We start from the raw sequence: 25,125 nt of genomic DNA on the forward strand, positions 1-25,125 counted from the left end.
ACATATTGCAACGCATTGCAGTCCAAGTTATATATATAATATGTTTATATATACACACACATATATATTTGGACGGCACAATAGAACACAAAATAGATGACACTTAATAGACACTTCATTTTACATAGGCGAATGCATTACCCCCTTATCCATTCGAATGAATAATCACCGGTACTCCTGCAATTCTGCCTCACTCTCTTCTCTTCCTATCCCTTCACACGCAAATTCCCACGACCTTTTATTCGACCAGTGTTTTGCCTTGAACATCCTAGAATCCCTACTCGATTCAGCCACCAATATAGAAGTGAACACTCGAGAATCTGCATATATACTACCTTTCCGATCTTTTAAATTATCACCTTTAACCGCCATCTTTCATTGCCCTTTCAACAATCCCTGCACCTCCCCCCCCCCACAGGCCGCTAACTTCACTCCGAAATTTTCAGTCTTACTTGAAGAAGGCCTCGGAGAAGGCCGAAAGCTCAAACAATTTACGATGTGAGTGTCCTTTAAAGTGTTATCTATTTTATTTGTTCTATTGTGCCGTCCAAATATTATACTGCTCGTGTGAGTGTTTCTATATCATCGATATATATATATATATATATATATCTATATATATATATATATATATATATATATATATACATACATACATACATATTAATCCGTAGCATTGGATAATGTAAAGGCGGCGGGTCCGTGTGAAAAGCCTTACTTGTGATAATTGACCTAGTCTTAAAAATTTCAAAGAGGCAGTTCAGAAAACGCTCGCGAATTAGAGGAAAAACAAAAGAACCTAATAGGTACTCTCTTCTAGTTCAAATTTTATCCAGTCTAATCTATACCAATGCAGATATATAAGGGCATCCCTCCTGAAGTCACAAATAAACCTCACACAAGAATTAAGCACTCATTGCAATCTGTAATTGTAGGCCTAGTTTTAAAAAGAGATATCAATATCGTTGAAGGCAATACTCAAATAATCAAATTCAGGAAATATCAGTGAGGGGATCAACAATTTTCGAATGAAGAAAGGGGGACATGCTTTGCAGTTTTTGCTGATCGAGGTACACGTGCCTTGATTTTGATTATCGTGCTATTATTGACATGAAGGTTCCAAGAGAGATTTCTAGTAATGGTTTTGCATTAATTGCAAAATGAACCACAATCAAGTACGTAGTTATCACCCATTTAACTTGAAGTGGATGCTCTCTTTCCATTTCGTTGAAAAGTCTTGTGTTTCCTATGAGTATGGTTTTCGTGTTGAGTTAAGAGCAAGAGCGTTATCTTCAGTCCATCTGTTTATTTCTCCTACGTCCTTGTTCAGTTCTGCGATGCAATCAGAGATTTTATCGATCTGGGGAGTGCATGTCAATTTGCAAATCTTTACAAATCTGTGCAATCTGTACAAACCATTTATTTATAGTTAAAGGTGTCATTTGTGCACAGAGGAACTGCAGGAGTCCAAGAACAGATCTATGGGGAACTCCACTGGAGATCTGAGTCCGAACGGATAAGTGGTCAAGATAAAGATTATATGCGTAGTTTCAAGCAGGAAAACAGGTACAAATACTATGGCAATTTCGGAAAAAGCAAAATACAATTCCAAAGGGCGATTTCTTTCGAGCTATCGGGTACGTCAAAAGAGACCGGAGGGATCCTCAACGACCGAAGATTCATCTCTGTTCTTCCCCAATTATTGATGATCCCCATTCCTACGTAATTACATAAAAAGGATAACTTCGAGAATATGCCTCTTAACTCTACATTTTCGGAGTTAGTAATCACCCCCTGTGCGCTAGATTTTATGAGATCGTCGACGGCTAAGGTCACTTGGCAACCATCACACCATTAAAGTATATCAATTTGTAAAAGCAAAAAATAATCCGGGGGGGAAATATAATGCGATATGTAATATTCTATAATAATTATCAGAATATGGGTTTAAATAAAAAATACAGTAATTTATACCCCAGATTCATTTGAGAACAATATTGCAACTGTGCTGGATCTACTATTCTGATGATTTCTTGGATGGTTTTAAATAAGAGTTAATGATGAATTTAAGCATTAATTCAGTGGCATTCTAATGACAAAAATGATCATTATGATGATAAAAGCCCAATATAACGATACAAAAATATCACTGGGGCCTAGAAGTATAAATAATTAACATCATGCAATCTCCTAAAATGACACGCAGTAGTTTGACTCACTGAAACTACTTCCAAAACGTTTAGAGAAATTTTGTTGTATAGTAGACAGCTATAGCTTGAGTTGAGTTTATTATGCTTCTACTAATATTTCTACCTTCACCCTCGATGTCTCGAGAATTACAAGCAAAATATTTGTCCTCGACTGACTTCCGCAATTTATAACACGAGCTCTCTCTCTCTCTATCCAAAGACATTTTCAATTATTTTGAAATGAAAAATGGAATCAAATTTGCTACCATTATTTTTAAACTTTTTCAATGTTCAGCACTTCACCCGTTTCACAATTAGAAAGACAGAGAGCCTACCAAACATCTCCAATCGTCTGACATAGATTTTTTACGCACCAGTCCCTTGACACCAAAAGGAACTGAAGGCCCACCCTATCTCCAGATGCGACGCGTTCCCTGAACAGAGACGTTCCAGTCACGCCGCACAAGGTTAAACTAATCCCAGAATGTAGATGATAACGCGACATTCAGTCTTAAGTGAAGGCCGATTTACACCATTCTTATTTCAGTACTGACCCCACGATGTTTTTAAACTGCAGCATTTAAAAAAAAGAATGTAATCGCATTCGATAAATATGTTAATTTCGATTATTGGACACTGAAAGCAAAAACGAGAGTGATACTTTCTATTTGACTCTTGAATTCAACTACTAATCACGCAAGAACAGGGGAGTAGCATTAGAATAACGATTGTTGCGTCGAATTGACATTATTTTTCAATCAACACTGGCGTCGAACGAAAACACAAAACAAAAGCGGTGGCGCATGCGAAAACAGCAGAAAGGAGAGTTGGAGTTCATTTATCACGAATCAAGTTCGCATCAAAAATTGAACATCCCGATTTCAGGATCGATATGAGTAAATGAAGAAAAAACGTCTTGCCAAACGATATTAAAGGGAAGGTGTGCTGTCTATAAGTAACCATCGACGATACCGTCCGGCTCTTTCTTGTTTGGTAATGCCCCCGCTAAATAAACCCAAAGGTCATGGGGTTCCAGCCCGACAGTTCGGTCTTGTGCGCGGCGTAAACTTTGATGGCTCTTCTCTCGGGACACCTGATGGCATGGCAGGAGCGGCTTAGCACGCAGGCCAGCGGGGAGCAAAAAGGAAACCGCTCCGGAGGTACCAATGACAAACAAAAACAGGTCGAAACGCCTGACACAATTTCCCAAGCCGTCCCGGCGCGCACACCCAAGGATATAGACGACATGTGATCCAAAGGAACCCATCTGGAAGCGAAGGCCCCTGAATGCGACCGCGTCTCTCGAAAACGCGAACAAAAAAACAGGGCTTTAAAATCCCTGCGATGCTGCAACTGTAAGCTTAGAATTATATTCGGTTCACGACACATTAACGACCGGCAGCGGCACTGTACACAATCCCATTCCCATGTTTTTAAGTGGGCGAGGACAGTAATCCAGGGGAAATTAGAGCGTGTATTTTTTTCCGAAACGAAATATCTAATCCAAAGCAGATCCGACCACGAATTGATGAGAGGAACGTTCTAGGAAGCTGTTTACACCAGGATGTTTTGATTCCTCCGAGACAAGCCAAGTGATTCCTTAAATTTTAAGTAGGAGATGCCCATAAATTTATAGTATTTGGTAATCGGGCTCAGCCTTAGTCGAGATAAAACTGCATCGTTACGAATTAGTCCTGGGTTTACAAAATAATATTTAATCATTTAAAACAAGCTAAATAATAATAATAATGGAGAATTTCGGTAAATTTTTTATATCAAAAGATTGGAAATCTATTCAAGAGCAACACAATCAGGTCCAAGACTTCGTGGAAGCTTTTTTTATCCATCTAAAAAAAGAATTTTTGGATTTTTCAGGCATTTGTCTGGACGAAATATGACGCGTATCGTCGAAGATGTCCGAGGGTGGCGAAAGGAATCGCGGAGGAACCCAAATAAATTTGTTCGAAAAATACAAAGCGCTCTGCCACGTTATTGAGGCAAAGAAGAACATTTTAATTTAACAAAATTTATTTGCCAAATTTTTTAAACGATTTAGGTAAATGGGCGTTGCAATCATCATCGTCAGAGGTGCATCCAGTTGTGATAGGTGAAGAGAGAAATCAATATAATTAATGATAAAGATTAAGACGTCAATTTCTTAGACATATATTCAAATGAAACTAGCATTAACATTAGCATTGATAAGAATAATTTAAAAATTCGACATCATTGCATTTTTGAGGGTACGCTAGCATTTAAATTTCACTTGAGCACTGAAATACAACTTTGAGGCTATAAATCGAGAAATAATTTATAAAAATTGAAACTTTCAACGCTTAGAGAATCATGGTTTTTGTTGGCTTAGTTCGATAATGTGGGTTCAAAATGTTGCCCTATAATTTTATCTATGATCAATCTAAAGCCCAATCAGAGCTCTTCCAGCCCCAATACTAAACACAAAATCCAAATTCTAATTACGATAACCCTGTATCATTAAACATTTTCCCATTTTTGGGGTCTCCAAGTTGAACTAGGAAGTACTACGAAACCAGTATAATTTTACATTAACTCCTCAATTATCAAAGCGCTGCATAGTATATCAAATAATGCAAATTTATGTCCGGTGATTGCCCAAAGGCTTACTAGTCCTAGTCCTGAAATGCTAACTGCTACGCAATTGCATACAACTTCCAATCTAAAGATATTGAACCTCCTTCTATCGACTTGTAAAAAACTGTTTTCAAATCAGGTGAGATGTCTTCAGGAACTTTCCTAAGTATTCAAACGGGAATTTCTTCCGTACCTGGGGCTTTGTCTGTTTTTATATCTCGGATGCATTCTCTGATCATCACAACAAATTTAGTTTTCATTGCGGGACGAGTGATGCTAACTTATTACGGCAATTGGAGTTTTCCTTTAATTTTTTAATTTATCTGTTATTGAATATTTTTGCATGAAAGTAGCTTCTTACGTGGTGAATCACTTTGTCCGATTACATTTTCGAACGACATCTGTGTAGACGTAATGACTGTGCATGTATGCCTGGTGGCATAACACCCCCCGCCACACGCCTTTGCTGTGGCTTATGGGTTATTATGTAGATGTAATTTCGCTCAAGAGATCTACAAGTGGGTGTGGGGGACTTTGTTTTGTACTATACTAATAATTTTGATGAATAAGTTAGGAAATGAATTGTTTCGGATATTGGTCTTGTTCACGCTGTCTGAAACAATGCCGCCATTTTCTGCCAATGAAGAAAGTGCAGTTGGATTTTTTTCCTTTATTTCCCTGAATTGAGACCAAATCATTTTGGGTCACCCTCTAAATGTTCGCATGCAATTCTTCTTTCAAAATTGTAAATAAGGCTTTGCAAATGACAATTTTCGTTTTTGCTGACAATTCTACAAGTTTACCTACTGAAGTCTTCATCATAATTTTTTTCATTAATTTCAAACCATTTTATAATGTTATTTTCACTCGCATGCGTTGAGAGGTATTTTGCAATCAGATAAGGCATAGCATGTAGATGTGGTTAGCGCCACCTCATTTTATTTGGCAATATTTTTTCATTTTTTTTGGTAGCTAACATTTAAGCAAAACTTACATTTTGATGCTGCATGCCTTGTGTAGAATCACCCGCTGCCACAGATCCTAGTGGTAGCCTGCAAGGTACTATGTAGATGTACTCCAACTCTCCATGCCTTATGCTGTCGGGTGAAGATCTATGGGACAGCTAAAATGTACCTAGATAGTTACAATTCATTTTAATTCCTAAGGTTCAATCACCCGTAGCAATCATTAATTTACACGTAAAGCGAACGATATCAATAAAAAAAAGGGAATTGTAAAATAGCGCAGGCAAAAATAATCACGCACGCGACTCTCAACCGATGGAAGATATTTCTCTCTCAATACAGTTAAAGGTGATGTTCACCAAAAGAATGAATTATATGGGGTCAGATGCTGAATATACAGCTTTAAAAAACCTCCTCTTGCCTTTAATTGCCTGCATTCATTAAGGTGACTCCCTCTTCTTTCTTTTTTTTAAGAAAAATATATCAGCAGGAGGGGAGCAACTGGTTCACGAGAACAAGCCTCGTGAAATTACCGCATTGATTTTGACGTCTTACATTCAGGAAAAGAGTCGGTACCATTTAAGACGAGCAGTGAGGGGTGTCATGGGAACAGGCATTGATGTTGTTCAGTGGAAAAGAAATCGCTTCATGGAAAGTGGCCTAAAGGAAAACACTGATAAATCCTATTCTTTTTTTTTAAATTAATTCTATTGATTTCGTTTCGATTCTAAATTAGCGATTCCGGTACAGTTAATTGCTGCTTGAATTATGATATCGACCCGACGATGGTAATAATACACATGTCGTTTAATGCATGATTTCGAACACTAATGTCGTTGATTCTGTTCATTTGACCGAAACTGAATTGAAGGTGTAGGGTTCTAATACGTATCCCAACGCTTGAGGCCAACATTTCAAGATTATACAGGGCCAGAACTTCTACTAAGCCTATGGTACTAATTATAAACATGGTTTTTAATACAGCTAGTACATCTTAATTCCTTGACAAACATTTTTTCACATTGACTCATTAAGTAGCGATTTATATGCCTGCTTCTACACCATGAGGGCGTGCGGCAATGTGGGGTTATGATACGATCATGGAAACATATTCGTGGAAGAAGTCCTTAAACGTGTTTCAATAGGTCTGTGTTTCGCTTTTGAGTCTGGACCGTCGTCAATCGGGCGAGGGGAATGGAAATAATTTAATTGGTCTGAACTAATTTATATATATATATATATATATATATAACAAACTTTGACAGCAACAAACAATATAAGAACACATAAAAAGATCACCCACACGTTATTTCTTGATCATCATTACTTCTATTTATTCCGATGAAAACGGAGTTGAATTCCGTCGAAATGATCAGGAAATAACATGCGAGTGATCTTTTTATGTGTTCTTATATTGTTTGTTGCTGTCAAAGTTTGTTATTCAACACTTCCGTGTTACTTCGACGAAATCATACATACATATATATATATATATATATATATATATATATATATATATATATATATGTATATATATAATATATATAATATATATAATATATATAATATATATAATATATATAATATATATAATATATATAATATATATAATATATATATAATATATTATTTATATATATATATATTTATATATATATATATATAACACAATATAGAAACACAAAAAAGGAAGAACACTCACACGTTATTTCTTGATATTTCGACAGAAACAATCCGTCTTCATCTCAAGATGAAGACGGATTGTTTCTGTCTGTTTCATCTCAAGATGAAGACGGATTTTTTCCGTCGAAATATCAAGAAATAACGTGTGAGTGTTCTTCCTTTTTTTGTTTCTATATTGTGTTACTGTGTATTGTACTATTCGGCACTTCCGTGTTACGTCTACGAAAGCATATATATATACATATATATATATATATATATATATATATATATATATATATATATATTATACACACATACATATATATATGTGTGTGTGTATGTGTATGTGTGTGTATAGAGGTTTCGACGGCACGGCCGTCACCATCAGAATGTCGTTCTCGGTGGATGAGCGGAGAGGATATATGTGAGGGGATGAGATGAGGGGTAAGGGACGAAAAGCAAACGGACAAGGGGGTGGGAGAGGATATGTAGTATTGGATGGATTCAGTGGGCTGAGTTCAGTCCGGGAAGTTTAAATGACTAGAGCACCCAGATATGAACCATCTCGCGTGTTGTCACCTCTATGATACCTAACATTTTCCTTAATCTAAAAATGTATCTTTCTTAATTATCCCATCCCTACCCACACTGCTTCCCACGACTAATCTTTCGATGACTGCTTCTCTGTTTCGGTGATTGAAACTCTTCCCAAACCCACAAGTAGTGACACAATATTTGTGATCTGCCCTATTCAGCCTTTCCCACCTCACCCGTGTTTGTCTTTTTATGCGTTCCCATCAGTTTTCCTTATATCTATATTTACGTGAATGAATATATATATATATATATATATATATATATATATATATATATATATATATATATATATATAAGAAACAAGTTAATCCGTAAAAGATAAGATACACGTACATACTTGTTTAGAAGATAAAAGACTCTAGAAAGCAAGATTAAAACTTAGGTAATTGTAATTGTAACAGATGAAGGCTAAGGATGAACTCTGAGAGGCAAGTAAAGGAAAATGTAGGCGCAATGAGCTATGAGGGAACGAAGAGATTGTCAGATTGGAAGAGGATATATTTTGGATAGACACACGGACCAATCTCACTAGGATATCGCATACTGAAAGAAAATGAATCACATAGCGAAAGTAATGAGGTCAAAAAAAGAGAGATGGGGCATGCATTTAGCACGAACAGATGGGATCCGTTGCATTTGGGATATATTAAGGATGAAAACGATCATGACACCAAGAAAATTAGTAAAAGAATTGTTTTGCTAAAAGTAGTTTTTACAAGGAGGAGGAATTTTATGGCAGAGATTATACGTGAAAAATTTAAAAGGAAGGATTAGTAAGACTTTGTTACAGTCTCTCATGTTTCCGAACCCTGGCCGTCAATGAAAGAAGATTCACATTCATTGGAGGCCTCTGAAATGTGATATTGAACAAAATGGAGAAAACAGACTAATGGAGAAAGGAAGACTAAAGAGGAAGTGTTAGGGTGGAGTGGGTGAACGGAGGAAACTTTTGCGGATATTCTAAAAATAACAGTTGAAAGGAGGCTATCGACGTGGAGCGGAATATCGAAGGCTGTGGTAGAAGCGAGAACGCGGGATGAACGGCGAGGGAACGCAGTGAAATAGTCTACAGCATTATCTGAAACATGACAGAATTCATTTAAATCTGGAAATCGTTAAACAAAGTCAACCCATGCCGAGGAATATTTATGTGGTTATGGGAAAAAGCCAAAACCATTGTGAATTTTATTCATATTATTATTTACTCCACTTAAAGAAGGAAGGTGCATATAGAGAAATTTGTAATTGTTGCAACTCAAAAATCCCTCGATAATTTTATATTTGGAGAGATTTAATCTCTCTTAAGAATCATATCGCAAACGCAGTGCTGAATGAAATTCCGACCCAGACGGAAAAACACGAATGCAGGAGATATCGATTTAAAGTTTTCCGATAAGCAGAAGTACTGTTACAGAAGATGTGAGAATTTTTGGTGAGCCTAGAAGAAATTGGGAGATTGGACACATTTCGGAAGAAGATATAATGCGAGAAGAGCCGAAGAAAGAAATAATTCAGGGTTAAAGGAATTTGCATTGAAAGGAATGGCTTAAGCATTTCACAAGGATGTGTAATAGTTGGCCAGACCATGAGATTTGACCTCCAATCGGCGGAGTAACTACGAAGATGCAGATAAAGATGATCGATGACATTTCATCGTTGCATTTCGGTGTAATTTCTTTAGAAACCGAAGTAAAATATTAATGCAAATTATTGTAGTATTAAGGACACAATCCACGGGTAACCTAAACTTATCACAGAAATACACGATCGCGTTCACTTACGTGTGCTTGCGTGTTCACTATTATTTCCACAGCTTTTCTACACTTCTACGCAAATATCCCGCGAACCACCAAAGAGGTGTGTGGCAGGGGGTGCGAGCACCAGGTGGGGATGGGTTAGGGACAAGGGAGAATAAGGTAGAGGAAGGGAAAAGTAAAGACATTCCCAAAAAAATACCTCAAAAACGTGCAAATTTATATGAATTCTGGCAGAAAACTTAGTTCAAAACAAGTGAGTAATTTCATCCAATAAAATAGTTCTTTGGTAAAAGAAAACGGAGGGAATAAAAATAAACCAAAACCATTTTTATGAAAGACCTCCCCAAAACCGAGGAAGGTGATGGAGGACATGAAAGTAAGATTGGAGAAGTTCCATCAATTGATGCACATGCAAACTCATGCCCACCACACTTGAGGTCGCCGTTAGACAATGTGGTACCCACTGTTGGCAGCGGACGGCGTGAGGCATGCAAGTGTAGGCAGGCCAGAGGTTAAAATAAATAGATAAAGAACGTACTACGGCCGAATGAATGGAATGAATATAAAACCCAAAGCCGTGCTCTTAAATTAAGAGTACGGCTTTGGGTTTTATATTCATTCCAGGCCAGAGGTTTTCGAGGGATTGAACACAATAAAAAAAACCGTAATTAAAAACCACACAAATTTTCCCCACATATCAGAGCAGTGTATAAACGTGAATCCTCATGGAAAAATCAAAACATTTTCATACATCTGCGTTCAATTTTTGAGACTCGCCGTCTAAGACGCTCTCAAACATCTTATGATTGAAGAGAGGCTAAACTTAACGCAAAAATTTCTCCAAGAAATATGCATCTGGTGCTTCAGTTCCCTTGGATGCTAATTTCGGCACAGGATTTTGGCTCTCAAGGATGCAGGGATGAGCTCCCGGGACCATGTGCAACCCCATCCACGCCCCAGGTCTGGGGTGTGTTGGTTGCTGGGACAGGGAAGAGCGGTGGGACGGAGGACGAAGTGGAAACTCATCGAAAGGCCAACCGACCGAAATCACACCAATCAACCCTAAGTCGGTTCGATAGTGTGTGGGACAGAGCGTAAACCAAGCCCTTCGACGCGTGGAATTCAAACATTCTCGATAATTTCTTTCCTTGTTGTGCAAGGGTTTTCATAGGGAAATTATTTCTCCTCCAGGAAAAGAGAGAGTATCGTCGACGGGAGTGCCGTAATGGGGTGATGTCATGAATCAAATCCATGGGCTATAAAGTCAGCAACTACACCAAGAGGGAAAAGTTTCACGATCCACATCAAAATTATGTGAAGTGAAAACTTTTTATTAGCGTGCCCGACCTGTCCTTCCTTTGTGAGTGTGAGGATGTTCAATGGGAAGGAAAAACTATTTCAATATCAGATACGAATGTCTCAGATTAACAGCGGCTATTGCAAATATCCAGGCGTTTACCTTCCGAGGCAACTTGGGAGGGGAGTTCAAGAGGACAGTGTGACGAGGAAGGCATTCAAAGTACTACTTCATTGGGTAATAGCAGAAATTTAAAAAAAGGAAGTGGTGTAGGAAAGACAAAAAAAAGCTTATATCAGGCCCTGGTTTGTCCTATCCTGGAATACTCGTATGAGGGGGCAGAACACATTGAAAGGTTGGCAACAGTGTAAAGAAAGACCGTCAGATATGTACTCGGTGGGCATAAAAAAATTGATCGCGTACCGGATATGTTGGTTATTCTGATATTGGAGAGCTTGATAAATAGAAGAAAAAAAGGAGTGGGTTAGGTGCGATGCACAGAATAGATAAAAGTGACGAAACCTGGGAAAATATAGAAAAAAAAATTAAAATGTTTTTATTTTTAAATAGAAGTATTTTTGATGGAACCTGCTAACTGGAGGGTTGTTTGAGCCTTTTCGTTCGTATGCTGGGAGTTTAAAGAATAGGTTAGTCAATGGACAAAGGACTGCGTGATAAAATTTACAGTGATCGTACGGTAAGTGTAACTGAACAGCAAGCAAAGTGGTCGGCCTACGAAGTTGGATAAGTTTGTGACGCTATACGGTACGTGCTTTTGTATGGTGCGATGTTGGGCTTAGTTTAATAACACTTTGCACGTATTTGTTTTCATTTTCTTTGTAAAAAGCAGCTTGGTTTTAATTCATTCAGTGATTGAGAATGTGTTGTTAATGTGAGCGGATTTTTTTGTGATAGAGATTCATGTTTCAATGTTCCCTGTAACTGTATTACCTATTTTTAATTGCTTTGATAATGTTTTTTTATGCAACACTTTAGTTTAAATTATTTTATTATTGATAATTTTTTCTCAATATAAATCTAAAAGTTTATCTTTTTGTGATTAAGGCTGGTGTTGAGATGTTTCATGTTATTTTTTCATAGCAGCAAGTTTTACTTTGATTTTCCGGATTTGTGGTCCACCTTGCACTGTCTACCAGCATATGCACATTTAAACATTGATTAAATAATTATAAACATTAAAACTTAACTAGCAACAGACAGGAAATATGATGGCAAACGACATTTTTTATCTCTGCCGAATGTATTTCTCTTGTAATTTATATTGTGTATTTATATAGGTGCAAGAATGGAATACCCGTATCCACGGAAGTGGGAACAAACAATACGTGTAAACAAACTTAATAGTACACACATGGACGCATGTTACCTTCTCGAACTCCTGCAGTGACTGTGGTCAGTTATTTACGACGCATTAAAGCGATTAGCTCTGCGGTACGTAGGCGTTTAAGGATCACTACCTGTATCAATTGATCGTTAATTTTTGGAAGGAGAAAAGTAAAGGTTCGAATTAGTTTCGCATGGACAGTGACGGAAATACGACCCTCTCAGTGCCAAGGACATTTATCATCTCCAGACATACTTGCTAAGGCTCTGCCACCAAACTGCTGACGTAAAATGGTGAAAATTGGTTAAAAACCATGCGTGTCAAGTGCTGCTTTTTCAAATTAACTCAATTCAGTGATCCCGTAATATGGTTGCAATACGACGCCGAGAAATAACATCTATTTCAATTTAAATTTCGCGAGTTAATGTATTTGGACCTTAAAGGTTAGTAATGATTAAATCTAGGAAAATTCACCATTGGGAGCTCTGTAGCTAAACAGCAAACGAAGGTAAGATAATTATATATTCATGGGTTAAGTCAGTCTCTGAACAGTTTTCAAATACTCGACTCGTTGCATTGTGTATTATTATCAAGTCAACTGCATCGCGTGTTATCAATGTAGAACATCAGATAATCCAAAAACTGATTAAATGTTACATTTCACCAAGTTGCGTCAAAGATATTGGCTCCGGACCGCTCGCAAGAACACGCTCATGAAATTGGTGGACGTACCAAGATAAACCCGAGGCACAAGAGTAATACATTAAAATTACAAAGGATTTTGGATGAAGCTGAGATGGCCCATGTATTCTCTCCATCGATTCGGTGTTGGTATGGGGCTAAAAAACATCATCGGGATTTTGAATGCACTAAAAGCGACGCACCCGGGAATGAGTGGGAATTGAGCGGGCGAAAATAAAGCAAAACAAGGTAACCGGATACCCCGGAAAGTGCCGTAGGACGTCGAAAGCCTGATCGTTTTCTCTTCAGTCTTCAGATTTTATCGCGGGTTGGGTAAGGCCACCTCGCGCCAACATCCCCGATGAGCAGGCCAACTGAATTACCCTCCTTTAGGGTTGGGTAGGCGGGGGGTGGGGGTGGGGTTACTGGGTACCGTAAGGGATTCGACGTTATAGCATTCCGATATCCGAAATCTCCTGTTTCCTCACCCCACGCCATCTATCGGCCAATGCTCGTCGCCGACCGTGCATGGCCCCGGGCTTCATTGATTGGGGCCGCGTGAGAGCTGCGGACGGACCCCCGTGGTCTGTCCCTCGGCGCGGGGTTCCCTCGCGTCGAGAGAGAGAGAGACAGCGACTGGGTCGTTCAAAGACACCCCCCGCAACTACCATTCACGATGTGGTAACGTGCACGGAGATATTTCGGCGAGAAAAAGATCGTTCTACCGGAGAACGGTTTTCGTTGAGTGGACAAAATGGCGAGCTACTGGTAATGAGCGACACAAATAACGTATTATTGTTGGCGTAATGAGTCTTCCGCACTTATCAAGGTATTATTGTTGGCGTAATGAGTCTTCCGCACTTATCAAGGCCGAAATTGTTTGAAAAATTCATTAATGCAACTGACTTCTACAAATATTAATAACAACCATGTCCAATAACAATATATAACGTACATAATTCCGGCATTTTCGATAGAATAACACTATACCTCAGGGGGAGACGGGTTTTTAAACAAAATGCTGTAAACATTAGCAACAATCATGTCCCAAAACAATATTAACAAACGTAATTCCGACATTAAGACATTATGGATGATATAACGCCGAAACTCAAGAGTGAGAGAGAGAGACGGGCGTAAGAATAAAATTCCTAATATGATTTTATAGAGACTTGCGTGATGGAGCAGTAATCGTTGATACGCGAAGTCGAAAATATAATTTTCCAAGTTACGCTTAATTTAACTCGTTAATTTATTTTCCTGTTCAAGTTTTGACGCAACGCCTTTACTTTATTACGTGAAACTCAACCTAAAACTTGACAAGTCGAAAGCTTCTTAATTCGTCGATTCGAAGGGAACGAGATCCTCATAAGACTAACTTCAGGTTGACAACGAAAGCGGTGAAAAAGGAGAGAGAACACGAAAATTTCAACGAAACTCCATAAACTTATCCAGAAAAATGCTACTTTCTTCAGTTTCTATAACATTTGATTTTTTCTTTGAGAAATGGACAATTTTTTTGGCTAAACTATATTAATTTATACGGATTTGTATTTTAAATTACCCAATAAAAAATACATTAGATTCATATTGGCGAGAAATGATAATTAACACTTGCGATTTACACCGTGCTTTTTTTCAATTCACACCACCCGGCTTTCAACACAACACTTAGTTAAGTCTGGAAGTATACAGTGCATCACATTCAACTTGACGGAGTTAACTTTTACATCTAAATTCATCAATTGAAACGCTAAAAAGATAAAAATAAATCGCTCAGAACGTTCGTATCGAAAACTTTATCGTTGAATAAATGTATGGTTCTAAAACGAAAATGTCTCATGAGTGACTTTTTGAAAATGTTTGATTAAGATCATAATGTAACTCAATGAAACGTATCATTGTTTTTTCACCGTCTCTATGCAAACTGACAACAGTTTTGGCATAAGACAATCAAAATACATTGAAACCACGGTCGGCTCACGTTAAAGATCCATTTTAAACCTAACATGTAATTGGAATTACATTAATACTTTTGCCTCAGTAATAAGGTGGACACCAATAAAATAAGAAGCACAGGAATAATACAATTTATAACGAAAAAACAGTACAGTTGTCCAAAATATTGGCATTTCACCCGAGTTCTAGAATTATAACTTTTGTAACGGATAGTAACTGCATGATTTGCATAAGATACACACGTAACAGTTCATGTTCATTCACATGCAACACCGCATATTCACTTGTCACCACATAAATAAAAGGGCAATTCATAGCAATAGGTCCCGGTTCCCCTATACAATAATTCTTGCTCCCACTCGGCACAAGTGATGACATCATAAAAAAGTACAAAAATATTGTTTACAATCCAAATACTTGGATACCTGACGAAAGAATTATACAATCATATCAAATTTAATAATAACCAACCTTACATCCGTTTCGAGTAGTTATTTATGATTTCATATCTATTCACTTGAAATTCGACTTATCATAGCAATCAATATGTTACGCACGCATTCCACTCACATAACAGAGGGATCGATGCATTGTCCAAAAATACTTTTTTTCAGGAAGTATTCACAGGCTTCTGCCAACCACACGCTTTTCCGGTGCTAATTTCGTCACGGATCTGACTTACGAGAGAGCCATGGAAGGAAAAAATTGAAGACAGTTTACGATATACGTTCTGATAATGGACAATGCACGCAGATAAATCGTACGAACGAATATATATTGTGGGGATTACCGTGGCCACGACTAATATTACACAAATTATATTAATACTTCAATATTAAACAATCTATGCCACAGAGGGGTAGAAATATTTGTATATATATACATATAAATATATACATAAATATATATATATATATATATATATATATATATATATATATATATATATATATATATATATGTATATACATACACACGAGTATATCACAGAAGTGGTAGTCCAGGGGTAGACCGTTAGACTTATTGAACAAAGGGTCCGCGATCTATTCTCGGACAACCTCCGGGAATCCTCAGCTTTGCCTGAGCTTGTAGATTTTTGGTTACCAGTACTTAATGGGAAACCGAAGGAGGCAAAAGATCTAGCCCCGCCACCCTGATGTGCGAATTTCACACGCCGTTGGGCTTAGTACAGGGTGAACTCTATCATTACATATCAGACCGACCTTCGGGTTCATAACTGTTTATAGTTTTCTATATTTATAATATATATATATATATATATATATATATATATATATAATATATACCGGTCAAGGAAATATTTTTACACTTGTGATTCCGCCTTCCCCACCTCTACTGAGTTCGTCCTTTATATATGTTCCTATCCCTATTCCTTGCATCTATTTCCATGTGAATGAGTGTGTGTGTGTGTGTATATATATATATATATATATATATATATATATATATATATATATATATATATATATATATATATATATATATATATATATAGTGTATATATATACTTTTGAAATAATGAAATGTATTAAAATGAGGCTTTTTTTGCCTGAGCCTACACCCAAATAAAACGGCGTGAATGGTATGTTTCGCATTGCATTTTTTAATCGTGGTAGCATTCCCGTTGAGTTTCTTTCGCCCGGCTCGTCACGATCATTTCATCAAATCGGAGGACTTGACAAAAAAACAAAACTCAATTACATTTCATTAACAGCGTCCTCACTTCCAAGAGGCGTGCGGCAGGATATGAGTAAGCCTCCGGGAAAAATGGAAGCACAGAAAGGAAACTGAAAGTCGACGGGAGAGCGAAAATGAAACACTGGATCACTGGATATGGAACGCAGATTTAAAAAAATGCAATGCATTGTAATTCAACGCAAACGATTCTTCTTATGTATTAAAACTTCAACGAAAATAATCTCAGAACGAATTCAGCAGTTACGTACTCACTTTGAAGATTCTTTTGTGTCCTTTTACCCGAGAGAAACGATTACCGAGCATAAACAACACAACACAGAGCATACGGGGCGTCAAACTATTCTTGAGTGAAATGGCATGGAGATAGTAATGACTGAAAATGGGAATTTAAATGAAAAGATTGGATATGAATAGGAGAGTAGAGAAAATGCCGTTTCTGAAACACACTATCTTGTTTATCTGGAGTGCTACAACAATTGCTATTGTTTCCACGGATACATCCGGGAGAAACTGTAAACAAATCGTTGGATGTTTTATTAATGGAGAAACAGTTCTAATACCATCACGGAAAGTAAGCTAAGCATTATCATTAACACTACTCAGAAAGTTTAGAGCCAAAATATATTCCTCAGAGGATTGAAACATGCGGTGTGTGCATAGAGAATTCCGTTCCTGAACGACGCCATCTTGTTTATCCGGTATGCTATAACAATGGAGTGTTAGCGCTCCAGTCATACGCGCACAAATATTAGTTCGAACATGCATTTTGAATATATATTTGCTCATCTGCAACAGTACAGATGCATACACATACGCGCGCAATTGGGAGTGGAGTAAAATCGATATCTCGACCTTGAGAGAGCGTGTCTTTTAGCGCGGGGCCATATTGGGTGCGTGAGTTAACTGTCCAGTCCTTCGCACGAAATAGCTCAAAATATATGTATTTTCTCGACCCTAATCGCTATCGCCTTGTCTGATGACCGCGGTCGTTAGATGCAATCGAATGTTGCGTGGCCACCGCGTAGCGGCGTCGATTCCAAGGAATGGCTTTGAGACAACATGCGCTCTCCAATAGAGCACCGTTATGTCTCAAGGCTTCATCAATCCTCATATTACTATGAAACCGAAGAACGTCTCTGATTTAGAAGACTGCATTCATGATCCTTCTCTTTTATCTCTCAGGATATCTCCAAAGTAATGCTTACCCCAGATGAAATTCGAAGTGCATAGTGCAGTCCACGGGAATGAAAAATATGAAGCTTAATTCTTATGCTTTACTGCACTCAAAGTAACTACAACAGGTATAATAAGAAAGTTAAATGGCTTTATATGGCGGGTTTGTTGGAGGAATTAGGTTGGGAACTTCTTTGGTTCTTGAACAGAGCAGTCAAGACTTGGAGCACTTGATACTTCTTGAGACATAGAGGGATTAATCATGGCGCCATATTGTTATGCTAGGGCCATATTGTTAGACAGTATATGCATATGTATATATATATATATACCGTCAAATACAGATTTAAGTGCTCGTTCTTCCCTCGCAAGATGCACATATACACATTCATAAACAAAATCGAACCATAGCACCGTAATAAGTATGATTACTAAAGGAGCAAATGAAATGATTGATTAATTACTACACGACGTATATAGGCATGCATGTGTATCTATGCACGAATTTTTTCGTATATGAGCTATTATATATTCAAATATGAACTAATATTAGTGCATGTATGGCTGGTGTCACAAAAGCCTTTGAGGTGGCGATCGGTGTATTGTGTTGATTTAGCTGTAGAAATACGACTCAAACAATAGCGATTACTTAAACATACACAGGGAACTACAAGGTTTACATTTTTAAGCGTAATAAATCTTACTTTAAACACAATTTAAGAGTGATACAATACCCTTAAGTCAATGTTAAGAAATGGTGAAGGCATTTCCTAAAAAAAATGCCATTAATTAATGCATCCATAGCGTTGTATTTATCTACCGGTATTAGAACCGAACCATAAATACGAGTATTCCAATTAATTATTTACCCTAAATACGAAAAATACATCAAATTCCATTTTGGACTTCATGAAGCGATCTAACTTCGTCATTGCAGTCAACCACGATAAAATTACTACCATTTTGAGACAAAATTACTCACGAAAACCATCGTGATGGACGTAATGAGAATTACACATGCAGTTCCATGCTCTACAAATGTTTTTTCGGCCGAAGTTGTACCACAAAATAGAATAATAATTTGCTTTTAAGTACGGCATGGGTGAATGTCCTTTCATGAAGCCCCTCGGCTTAACCCCGAGACCTTTAAGCCTGCGTGTAGGCAAGCTATCGATTAGTCCATACCGGCTCGTCGAAATATCCACCAATGAGAGTAAATAAATTAAAGAATAGCGTAAAAAACAACTGATGACGGTAGAAAAGTAGGTAAAAATATTTCCAACCCTTGTCCACAAAAATCCAACATCTAAGCCTCTTTGCTAGAGACTTTCCACGCACCATCTCCATATTTTACCGAATGAAATGGTCTATGTCATAGCATAAATTCACCGAAGACACAAACAACCCCAGTTCTTAAATGTTCACAGTTCAGTAATCTCAATTTTCTTAATCTTGTCGTAAGACTACATAAATCGAGATATCCATATTGGGAGCGAATCAACTTTTTTTATGAATACTGGTTTTTCTGGTTTTACGCAGGGACCTACGACAAACAACGATAATCAAATTACGCGGAAATATTTCCTGCCATATGCTTTGAATAAGTGCTGAGTGATCATGGTGTCGAAGCCCTTAAGTAGAATGAGAAGCATATCATATCATTTGGATGACATATTTTAAACTGTTCCCATTATCCTTAGAGCGCTCAAACACGGCGAAACCGGATATAAATCATTTTTCGACTGCGTCAAGACTCATAAAATATTGCCCATCACATTATCAAACTCGCAAATAAAACTTGCAAGGCCCTCGATGTATTTTATGGACTCTCTTGAATCTTATTTCAATATCGTTAACGCATTATCATATTCGGGTTATTTTATCAGGATGCCCAAGACGTTTATTTAAGTTTCTTGCGATTAAAAAAAAGCAGTTAAAAACATGTTCGTCGTAATTTCGAACGCAATAAAACACGGATGATTCAAACGAGCCAGTAATATAATGTAGTTTTATAGAATGTGCACACCTTTAGCAATATTAATGTGTTTCAGCGTTAAAAACGTAATCGGCCCAACTAGAGTCGTTTGTTGACACCTCACTCATCTTTTTTTTTCACTGTGACGTAAATATTACCTGTTCAGTTTTTCACCCGCGCCAAACATCCTCAGTCTTAATTGACCAATATCAAAAATCTTAAAGACTTGAAACTCCCAAGCATGCCACAAAAACCGACTCATTTCGGCGTTACTAGGCGATGATGTAACCTAAACACACACTGCTACAATCTCGGCGAAAAGATGGCTGACCGAATGTATCTCGTACACTTATTTTCGCTTCCTCAGTTGAAATCAGACGATTGAATTTACTTATCTTCAGATCTCCAACATACATTTTGAAAAATATTGGCAATTCATATGTTGAAGAGTTGAAACTTTATAATCGTGCGAATGAATCAAAACAGGAAACATCATATTTCTCGTATTCGCTACACATTCCGTACGAATTTCACTGTTGAAACCACTAGATGTTTCCATTACACTTCCTCCAATGCGCCTGATTGAATCAAGGTCCAGAATTCCAGCAACGACCCCACTGCCCCCAATAATCTGACAGGATTGCTCAGGGTCATGATTAATCCTAGCACACGGAGCATGTCCCCCACGACACGTCATGATACCATGGGGCGTTGTTGGCACTGTGGACATAGCCTGACCCTGAGATATTAATCTGTCGGGTGTTAGCAAAATCGAGAGGGTGGCGATTCATCACTTTAATCCAGCCTTATTGAGAGAGAGAGAGATAGGGGGGGGATTTTGATATGGTGGAGGACTGAACACCGGTAGACCTCACGTCGACGAATTATGTCCATAAAAATCGAGACTCCCTTGGTTCAGATCCCATAACAAACGATCCGTGCGTGATATCCGACGCCGATGTGAAATGCCAACTCGTTATAACAACCACAAAATTTTCATCACCGTGGATGGAAAAGTCAAAAGCGTCGGCTCTTGAATGAACGAAATGCAACGGCTAAACGAATAACTACCGTCAACACCTGGCACTACTTCTCATCCTGCGGAATGCTTGTCTACCGCTATCATATATCCTCTCAGGATAGGTACCCGACGCCCATGATACGTAGATAGGTACTGGACGACTTTTTTTTGGGAAACGTAGGAGCACACAAGGGGATAAATTTTAACCGTGTCCTCGTGGTGGTCAAGTCGAGACCGTGACTCCCAAGAGCCCTAGGTTCGCGAACCAACGAAAATAATACGAAACTATCCTCGACGGCATCTTCGTTCGACATCTTTCCTTTAAAAGAGTCCACGCTTGTATAAAAGGATAAGGATGAGCATCAATACGTCTCGACAGACCCACGACCACTAAAACCCCTTCGCGTCCGAGATGGGCAGCGCGCGATGCCAAATGTACGGGTGGGGGAGAGCAACTTTAAGAAAATCGTTAAAAAACCGGCGACACGCTTTCGAACGAGAAAAAAGAGGGGGGGGAGGAAAAATGTGCCGGGGGAGGGTGAGGGGAAGAGGGGGGAGATCGTGCCGCTCGGCGTCCAGTCACGGGAGCATCGTCGCCGACCGGTCTCGCGTCACACATCCGAACGGGGGGTGGTGGGAGACCTTCGATAATAATTTTCCGCCGGATAGAGCCTCGGTTGGGAGCGATCGACTCCGGAGACGCCGGGACAAAGTGGGGAAGGAGGGAGGGAGGGATGCGGAGGGGGTGGGTGGGATTGGAAGCATGCATGCGGGCACGAGTGGTGGTGCGATAACCCAAGAGATCATCAAGAGAGGGGAGGGTATGGTGGTCTTGTGAATGGAGAAGAAGCAGGAGAGGAAAGAGGGTGGGTTCGCTGTGAAGGGGAGGCGAGGGGCCCGGGCACTCGATTAGGCACCTTTATCGAGTTCATCAGGTCCCCACTTAAATTCGACCCGCATCATCCTCACCCGCTGGGGACGATGGTTGATGAACTGGGGGGTGTTGGTGAAATATATGGAAACGGCAGCAATGGGTCGCGTGGATCGCGCGAAAGAGGGGGAAGGTTGGGAGTTGAGAGAGGGGTGCAGGAAATGGTCTCGCGGACGGCATCCCTCTGAGCGATGGGAGCATCCTAACGATCCACTGAGGGCAGGGATGAGTGGGAACGGGAGGAGGGGGAGGGATAGGGATGAGGAGGAGGAGGAGGTGGGAAGGGGGGATTGAGGAGGCGACGGCAACCAGAAGGAAGATCATGTGGAGATGGTATTCACGCACAATGGGATTCGCGAGAACCATCTCGGCTTCTGGGAAGGAAAAGATGATGAAAAAGAACAACGGGGTACGGAATGGCGGAGAGAGGGAAGAAGACCTTTAAAACACAACCGAGGACCAAAACAGAACAGAAAAAAAGAAACAAAAGAGTGAAAAAAGAAATCCCCAATCAATAAAACGGACAGGGTTAAAATTGCAAGGAAATGTGAGCATGCGTGAGAAAGTGACGTCACGTTTTTGACCCATACGGCAGTGGATTGTGGGAAGGAGAGGTCGAGGAGGAGGAAGGAAGAGAGGGGATCCTTCTCCGCGGGAAAAGGGGGGAGAGGGGAGTGGGAGGTAGGTTGGGGGGGGAGAGGGAGGGAGTGAGGGTGAGAGAGGGGAGGGGATCGACGCTGGGTATCGACTGGAGTGAATCGGAGGAAGGAGAGGAGGGGCGAGAGAGAGAGAGCGAGAGAAGGGGGGGAGGGGCAGGATGGAGAGGGGGCGGGGTCGGACAGGTAGGCTGAAAGTGCGGGGGACCCCTCCACCCTGGGTGGCGCGCGCGAGGGGTGAGAACTGGGGGAGAAGAGCATCGTGAGGACACGTCGAGTCGGAAGGGGGTTGTGGGGACCCCTGCGGGGGAGGTTTAACCCCCTCCTACCCACTCTCTCTCTCCCTCAACCCTCCGACACTTTCGTGGGATATGGAGGATACGAGAGGCGACGACCGCCGAGGGGAGAAAGTAATCGATTTTCCCTCCGGGGAGGGAGGAAGGAAAGAGAAACAATCGAGGCTATCATTGCGTGCCGTGTTACGTGATTCCTCCTCTCCAAAGGGGTGAGTCGTGAGAGAAAGAGGATTCACTTAAAAAAGAAATAAAACTTCGCGTGAGAGAAAAAAAAATATATGCTACGCCTTCGAAAGGGCGGGGAGGTGGTGTGTATGCCTGGGACTAGGCTTGGGTGAAAAACCGAAAGCGGTGCGGACGGATTACTCCGAAGCTTCACGTTTTGGATGTGTATAGAGAGGGGGTGGGGGATAGACGGGAGGGCCAGGGGGATGGTAACATCACCTGGATGATGAACCCGGAGGGAGGCCGTCGACGCAACGCAGCAAAAAGGCTTCCTCCTCACCCCCCCCCCCCCGTCCCCCAAAGCGTCCGCCCACCCACGACAACAAGCGAACCCAATTCCCTGCACGGATATCATCGACAACCCGTCTCACTAGCACTCACTCCCTCTCAAACACACACACACAAACACTTACCTCTTCTCCTTTCCGACGCAAATCCAAATCACTCGTCCTGTCTCGGGTGTCCGAGAATGTCTCTCTCTCCAGAGGGGAGCAGGGAAGGAGAGAAGAGCAGCCCGGGGGGGGGGGGGAGAGGTGGGTGTCTGGTGTGACTTCGCGGGGAGACGGCAAGGGTGGACACGGACAAGGGGAGTGAAGAAGATAAACGCTAAGCGTAAATGGCACCGAGGCACGAGTCACCACACGGGTTCCGCGCGGCGGCGAACGGGGGAGTGACGGAGACGAGGGGGGAGGGGCGGCGCGGAGGGGTGCTTGCTCTTCTGGTGCACGAGAGGAGGACGTCCGTCGGCTTCGGCGCGATGCACACTGTATACTTTCGCGGCGGTAGAGGCACGGGCAACGGCGGGGGTCGTCGGAAGGGACTGCACGGAAGACGGCGTGTCTGAGAGGAGGGGGGGGGCGTAGCGGGGAGGGCGTGGCGGAGGGGGGCGTGCGAGGGGCGGGGAGGGAGGAGAAGGGGAGCGCGCAGGCGCCTTAAATCGGGCACACAATGCAAAACGGTAAAGAGGAGGGGAAAGGAAGGGAGGAGGAGGGAGGGAGGGACGCGACGGAGGGTGGGGTGAAATGCGGAGGCGGGAGGGTTGAAAAGGGGAGGAGGGAGAGAGAGGAGGTCTACGTGGGTGTCCTCGTACCCGGCAGTCCGCCCCCTCGTTCCCCCGAAAAATTTATACGCGCCGAACTCTTTGTAATTGAGTGCCATTAAAAATTTCGGCCATTGCCATAAATGGACGTTCGGAAATTTCGTGCCTCTCTGCAACTCGCCTCACCTCGATGTCTAATTAAAACTGAGGCGTGCATTTAAATTGTTTAATATTTGAGACGCGAGAGGTGTGGGATGTGAGAGAATACATCCTCGTTCCTATTAGATTGGTGGGTTTTTGCAGCTGCTTAGGAAATTGTGTAGGCGATGTGGTCTTGTAGTAAGACTGTAGTGGTATTTTAAGTTACGATCGGGAAAAAAATATAACTTCACAGCACAAAAGGGGGGGGGGACCCGATTCATGACCCGGGGAGGAGGGGGGTCTTTGGATTCGGTAGGGACCCAAACAAACCGTCAGGCAGACGGTTGCGATATGTTTTTTTCTTTTAAACCTAGTTTTTATAATCGATGCAAAAACAGAATGGTTTGAGGCGTCACTTTGTGGAAGCGATTCATATTGGAAAAGAAAATACTTTGTTCTTCCACATATATTTTACTATGCACGACCTATGTTTCGAATTACCTGACGATGACTTTGTAAGTCGAAACCTTGGACGTGCATAATAACACATACGTGGATAAACAAAGTATTTTATTTTCCGTGATGCAAAAACAATGAAACGAGTGACCTCAACATCCTTATCCTAAGCGACCGCTTTTGAGAACAACGGTAATGAAGAGGAATTTCGAATCTTTATGCGGTAATTAAAAAATTAAGTGTCGCGTTTGAAATTAATGTTTTCACGTCGGATCCCACCGAGTTGACCCTTCCTCCACTACCATCTTCCACCCCCTTCCCCTAAAAACCCCTCTCCTGAGCGTGAATTTCACGTACACACGGTTTTGCTAATTGGCGGGGACTCGAACGTGAACTGTCGTCTTTTTTTCTCTGATATTTAAAAAAAT

At 40.4% G+C, this 25,125-nt stretch overlaps 1 protein-coding gene across 2 annotated transcripts in view; it reads right to left on the reverse strand.

Annotated features, from left to right (window-relative positions):
- Window positions 1–23,860, reverse strand: part of LOC139690865 (uncharacterized) — a 125,155-nt gene extending 101,295 nt beyond the window's left edge. The window contains exons 1-2 of one of the 2 annotated variants that reach the window (XM_071588481.1): window positions 23,475–23,860; window positions 5,794–5,933 (exon numbers count right to left, since the gene is read on the reverse strand). The gene's annotated coding sequence lies outside the window, so the exon portion shown is untranslated. The remainder of the gene's footprint in view (window positions 1–5,793; window positions 5,934–23,474) is intronic. The other variant, XM_071588480.1, reaches the window with a different exon arrangement.
- Between the last annotated feature and the right edge of the window lie 1,265 nt (window positions 23,861–25,125).

The sequence above is a fragment of the Hetaerina americana genome, unplaced genomic scaffold (assembly GCF_022747635.1).
Source record: "Hetaerina americana unplaced genomic scaffold, ioHetAmer1.1.p SCAF_3, whole genome shotgun sequence".
Classification (NCBI taxonomy): Eukaryota; Metazoa; Arthropoda; class Insecta; order Odonata; family Calopterygidae; genus Hetaerina; species Hetaerina americana.